This window comes from Hipposideros armiger, unplaced genomic scaffold (genome assembly GCF_001890085.2).
Source record: "Hipposideros armiger isolate ML-2016 unplaced genomic scaffold, ASM189008v1 scaffold_343, whole genome shotgun sequence".
NCBI classification, from domain to species: Eukaryota; Metazoa; Chordata; class Mammalia; order Chiroptera; family Hipposideridae; genus Hipposideros; species Hipposideros armiger.
The window spans coordinates 1-7,263 of record NW_017731693.1 but is presented as its reverse complement, the minus strand read 5'-3'; positions in this window follow the sequence as shown (position 1 = coordinate 7,263).

Sequence of the window (7,263 nt, the reverse complement as noted above, 5' to 3'; positions counted from 1 at the left end):
AATTTTCATAGCTACTCAGCCTGGCAATCAATCTGACCCACTGACAGGCCAAAAGTAATCAAGGCTCAAATACAACAGGAGAATACACACAACACACTCAAGGAACACTCTTGAAACATATATACAAGAGATTAGGAAGATTGAGCAATTTTACTCTAAAGGACTCATACTGCATAAGGTCACCCAGTAAAGACTGAGGGACATAGGTGATTTACCTAATACATAGAAGCAAACACAGAATGGCAGCCAGAATGAGGAAACAAAGAACATATTCCAAATAAAAGAAAGGAAAAAACCTCCAGAAATGGAACTAAATGAAACAAGGCAGTAAACCTACCAGATACAGAGTTTAAAATACTGATTATACGAATGCTTAAGGAACTTAGTGGGAATTTCAACAAAGAGATAGCAAGCATAAAGAAGGATATAGAAATAATGAAAAATAACCAGTCAAAAATAAATAAAACAATAACTGAAATGAAGAACACACTAGAAGTAATCACCAGCAGATTAGGTGAAACAAAGGATTGAATCAGCGATTTAGAAGACAAAGTAGTAGAATTCCCCCAATCAGGACAACCAATAGAATAATAATAAAAATCAATGAAAATAATTGAAGAGACTTGTGGGATAACATCAAGTGAAACAATATTCAGAGCATAAGGATACCAGTAGGAGAAGAGATGCAGCAAGGGATCGAAGACATATTTGAAGAAATAATGACAGAAAACTTCCCTAATCTGGTGAAAGAAAATGACATACAAGCCCAGGAAGTAGACAGAGTTCCAAACAAGATGAACACAAACAGGCCCACAACAAGACATATCATGGTTAAAATGGCAAAGGTTAAAGACAAAGATAAAAATCTTAAAAACAGCAAGAAGAGAGTGGCAGGAAATATTCAAAGTGATGAAAAACAAAGGCCTACAACCAAGGTTGCTCTACCCAGTAGGCTATCATTTAAAATTGAAGGAAATACAAAGAGCTTTCCAGAAAACAATAAGCTTAAGGACTTCATTACCACCAAGCCAGCATTGCAAGAAATGTTAAAAGGGCTTTGGTAAGCAGAAGATACATGAAAACTAACACCAGAAATAAGAATAATAAAATGGCAATAACTATGTACCTATCAATAATCATTTAAAATGTAAATGGATTAAATGCTCCAATTAAAATACATAGGGTAGCTGAGCAGATAAGAAAACAAGACCAATGCATATGTTGTTTACAAGAGACCCACCTCAGATTAAAAGATACACACAGACTGAAAGTAAAAGAATGGAATAAGATATTTCACACAAATGGGAACAAGAAAAAACTGGAGTAGCAATACTTATATCGGACAAAGTAAACTTTAAAGTGAACACTATAATAAAAGACAAAGAAGGGCAATAATAATAATAATAATAATAATAATAATAATAATAATAATAATAAAGGGATTGAGCAACAAAAGGACATAACCCTAGTAAACATTTATGCATCTAACATAGGAACACCTAAATATATAAAACCGATATTGACCAACATAAAGACAGAGATCAACAGTAATACTATCGTAGTAGGGGACTTCAACACCCCACTGACATCAATGGACAGATCTTCCAGACACATAATCAATATGAAAACAGTGACTTTAAATGATATATTAGATCAGCTGGATTTAATTGATATTTTTAGAGCATTTTACCCCAAAGCAGCAGAATATATGTTCTTCTCAAGTGCACGTGGAATATTTTACAAGATAAACCACATGATAGCCGACAAAACAAGTCTCAATAAATTTAAGGAGATTTAAATCATATCAAGTGTCTTCTTTGACCACAGTGCTATGAAACTAGAAATCAATTACAAGAAGAAAACTGGAAAACACACAAATACATGGAGGCTGAATAACTGTTACCAAATAATGATGAGTCAACAATGAGATCAAAGAATAAATCAAATGATATCTTAAAACAAACAAAAATGGAAACACGGTGACCCAAAATCTATGAGATGCAGTGAAAGCAGCCCTAAGAGGGAAATTCATTGCAATGCAGGCCTACCTAAAGAAACAAGAAAAAACTCAAATCAACAGTCTATCTTTACACCTAAGGGAAATGGATAAAGAGCAGAAAAATAAGCCCAAAGAGAGTACAAGGAAGGAAATTATAAAGATCAGATTGGAAATAAATGAAATAGAGACCAAAAAACAATACAAAAAAAATCAACGAAACCAAAAGTTGCTTTTTTGAAAAGATAAACAAAATTGAAAACCTTTACCAAAAAGAGAGAGAGAGAGAAACCAAATTAACAAATCAGAAAGGAAAGAGGAGAGTGACAATAGACACCACAGAAATTCAAAAAAATTTAAGAAAATACTATGAGCAACTATACTCCAACAAATTCGACAATGTGGAAGAAATGGATAAATTTCTAAAAGCATACAATCTTTCAAGACTGAATCTAGAAGAAACAGAAAATCTGAATAGACTGATTACTACCAATCAAATTGAATAAATAATCAACAAGTTCCCAACAAACAAAAGCCCTGGACTGCATGGCTTCACAGGTGAATTTTACCAAACATTCAAAAAAGAACTAACACCTATTCTCCTCAAACTATTCCAAAAAATCCAGGAGAGAAGGCTCCCAAACTCTTTCAAACAAGGCCACTATCACCCTGATCCCAAAACCAGACAAAGATATTGCAAAAAAAGAAAAGTATAGATCAATATCACTAATGAACATACATGCAAAAAATCCTTAACAAAATATTAGGAAACCAAATTTGGCAATACATTAAAAAGATCATACATCACAATCAAGTGGGATTCACTCCTGGTATGCAAGTTTGATTCAATATCCACAAATGAACTAATGTGATATATAACACTAACAAAATAAAAAATAAAAATCATATGGTCATATAATTAGATGCAGAATAAGCATTTGACAAAATCCAACAGCCATTTATGATAAAAACTCTTAGCAAAGTGGGTATAGAGGAATCATATCTCAACATAATAAAGGCCATATATGATAAATCTACAGCTAACATCACACTCAATGGGGAAAAGATAAAACCATTCCCCTTAAGATCAGGAACAAGACAAGGTTGCTCCACTTTTATTCAACATAGTACTGGAAGTTCTAGCTACAGCAATCAGACAAGAAAAAGAAATAAAAGGCATCCACATTGGAAATGAGGAAGTAAAATTGTCGTTATATACAGATGACAATATAATATATAGAGAATTCCAAAGACTCCACTAAAAAAACTACTAGAACTGATAAATGAATTTAGTAAAGTAGCAGGATACAATATTAATATTCAGAAATTGGTGGCATTTGTACACACCAATAATAAACTATCAGAAAAAGAAATTAAGAAAACAATCCCATTTATAATTGTTTCAAAAACAATAAAATACTTAGGAATAAATTTAACCAAGGAAGTAAAAGACCTGTACTAAGAAAATTAAAAGATATTAAAGAGAGAAATTAAAGAAGATACAAATAAGCGGAAACATATACCACAATCATGGATAGGCACAATTAATATAGTTAAAATGTTCATACTACCTAAGGCAATATACAGATTCAATGCAATTCCTATCAAACTATCAATGACATTTTTTACAGAACTAGAACATATAATCCTTAAATTTATATGAAACCGTAAAAGACCCAAAATAGCCATGGCAATCTTGAGAAATAGGAACAAAGGGGGAGGTATCATGCAACCTAACATCAAATCATACTACAAGGCTATAGAAATCAAAACAGCATGGTACTGGCATAAAAACAGACACATAGGTCAATGGAACAGAATAGAAAGCCCAGAAATAAATCCATTCTTGTATGGCCATTTAATCTATGACAATAGAAACAAGAATTTATATTGGTGTAAATACAGTCTGTTCAACAAATGGTGCTGGGAAACCTGGACAGACACATGCAAAAAGAATGAAGCTGGACCACCTTCCTAGGCCATACACAAGAATAAACTCAAAATAGATTGAAGACTTAAGTGTAAGACCTAAAACCATAAAACTCCTAGAAGAAAATATAGAAAGTAAATTTAAAGACATTATCCTCAGTAATATTTTTGCTGATATATCCCCTGGGGCAAGGAAAACAAAAGAAAAAATTAACATACAGAACTACATCAAACTAAAAAGTTATTTCACAAAAAAGGAAACCATCAATAAAACAAAAAGGCATCCTACTGAATGGGAGAAGGTATTTGCCAATAACACGTCTAATAAGTTCTCCTTCCATCAACTGCCCTGGATGGTGAACACACAATGTGATATACAGATGATGTATTACAGAATTGTAGACTTGAAGTCTATGTAACTTTACTAACAATTGTCACCCAAATAAACCTAAATTTAAAAAAAAAATTGGGCAGAGGACATGAAGAGACATTTCTCTAAAGAGGACATACAGATGGCCAACATACATATGAAAAAATGCTCAGCCTCACTAATTAGATAAATGCAAATAAAAGCAATGAGATACCATGTCACTCCAGTCACAATGGTTATCATCAATAAATCAACAAACAACAATGCTGGCGAGGATGTGGAGAAAAGGGAGCCCTCATGCACTGTTGGTGGTACTGCAGATTGGCGCAGCCACTATGGAAAACAGTATGGAGGTTCCTCAAAAAATTGAAAATGGAACTACTTTATGACCCAACAATTCAACTCCTGGGTATCTATCCACAGAAATCCAAAACACTAATTTGAAAAAAAAGAAAAAAATATTCACCTCTGTTTATTGCAGCGCTACTCACAATATCCAAGACATGGAAACAACTGAAATGTCCATTGATAGACATTGGATAAAGAAACTGCTACATCTATACAATGTAGCATTTATACTTGACCATAAAGAAGAATGAAATCTTACCATTTGCAATGACATGGATGGACCTAGAGAGTATTATGCTAAGTGAAATAAGTCAGATGAAGAAAGACAAATACCATATGATCTCACTTATATGTGAAATCTAAATAACAGAATAAATGAACAAACAAAATGGAAATAGACTCAAAGATATAGGGGGAAAAGTAAACTGATGATTGCTAGATGGGAAAGGGGTGAGGATGTGGGAAAAGGTAAAGAGATTAGAAAGTTCAAATTAGTAGTCACAATATAGCAACAGGGATATAAAATACAGTTTGGGGAATATAATCAATAATGTTGTAAAGATCATATAGGGTGCCAGATGGGCACTGGATTTATTAAAGAGACCACTTCATAAGCTTTATGTAGATGCTTGACTAATGCGCTATACACCTGAAGCTGAAGTTGAATAATATGGAATGTCAACTATAAATATATATAGTCCACATAGTCACAGGATGTGGAGCACAGCATAGGGAATATAGTCAATGAAATTTTAACAGATGTGTACAATGTCAGAGGAGTAGTAGATTGAGGGGTTATCACTTTGTGAGGTGTGTAAATGTATAACTGTTACACTGTTTTGTACATCTGAAACTAATAAAAATTTTAAAATAAATAAAATACACCCAAAAATCTCTCCAATAGTGGTTCGAATGCTATTAATAGCATCAGTTTTTTATTGAGGAGCTCTTCACATAAGGAGACTAAAAAAGAAATGTGTTAATGCATTGCCTCTACCCACATTTAGTACTACATCATACAGCTTCCAGTTTTAAATTGCATCAAATGAACATTTCTTCTTCTTCTCCCAGTCTCCTTGCCTTTCTTTTTTTCTTTCTCCTTCTCCTTTTTTCCTGTTTTAAAAATTCTGAGTGCTAATATTAATATCATTATGTAGTAGTAATCTATGAAAGCTAGATATACTGCTTTCAACTGAATTTTAATATAATTGTTCTTTGGAAAATGAAAAAAAATCAGTTTCCCTTTATAAAAGGAACATCTTAGAATATTAATATATAAATATGATTGCAAAATCTTGTGTAAGTATACATTTTAAAAAAGATTTCTTATGATAAAATAATATACAAATGATTCAGCAAAGCTCTTAATCTGTTTTCATTTGCCAAATGCCATCTCTTCTCACATCTGTATTCCCAGCACCACTGCTATCTAATGGAATTGTGGTTCATTCTCATAACAAAATATTTGAATATAATTTGAAGAGACCTTATTATCAATCATGTTTCCCATTATGTTTTCCTTCTAACAATTCTAACACTTAACTGTTCTAATATTTTATTCCTCATTGTAATAATCAAGTGTTGAAATACTTGGTCTCTCTAATCTCTTGCAAATCTGTATAATTTATTCCAGGCTGCTTTGTGTGTTCTCATTAAAGGCTAGACTAGAAGACAAAGAAATCACAGAGTGTGCCACTCTTTCATAGTTACTTAAACTTGTGTTCTTTGCTGATGCTGTTGTTCATGGTTCAAGGGACATTGATAATGAAATGAAGGTCTTTATCTAACAATCCTTCTGAGAAACATTAACTAAAATATTCAACATATTTCTTCATTTAAGGCATAATGTGGGACAGTTCCTTGACCAGCCAAGCTTCTGATAGGGCAGATAATAATGATAAATGTGTTATGGCTTTCTAAACTCTTGCTTATGTTAAATGTGACTTTAATGCTGTTTTTCCATTCTCCCACTGCATTTTCATCCTATTTATATGTCATACATCTCTCTATTTAATGAACCAAAATAAAATGATACAATTTCACACTCTCTTCTTTGCTCTTATACAATTTTGTGTTTTTTTCCTATATTACAGATCTTAAATTGTATTTTTTAAATTAAAATTTTTATTTGACAATTGTAAATTCACATGCAGTTGTATGAAATAATGCAGTGATCCTCTGTGCACTTTCTCCAGTTTCTTCAATGAGAACATTTTGCAAAATTATTGTATAATATTTCCATCAGGATATTGATGCAATCTACCAACTTAAGCTTTTCCATTTTACTAGTACTTACCTGTGTTTATGTGGTATTAAGTTCTATACAATGTTATCAACTTGTAGGTTTATATATTCACCACCAGAGCCAATTAATGAACAATGCCAACACCACAAGGATTCTTCATATTGTCCGTTAATAACTACACCCAACTTTTCACCATGCCCACCAGAACTAACGATTTGCAACCACTAACCTGTAATCCATTTTTAAAATGTTGTCATTTAAAAATGTTATGTAAGCAGAACCATACAGTATGTAGGCTCTTGGGAATTGGCTGTTTTCACTCAGCACAATTGTCTGGAGACTCATCCAATTTGGTGCAAGCATCAATAGTACATT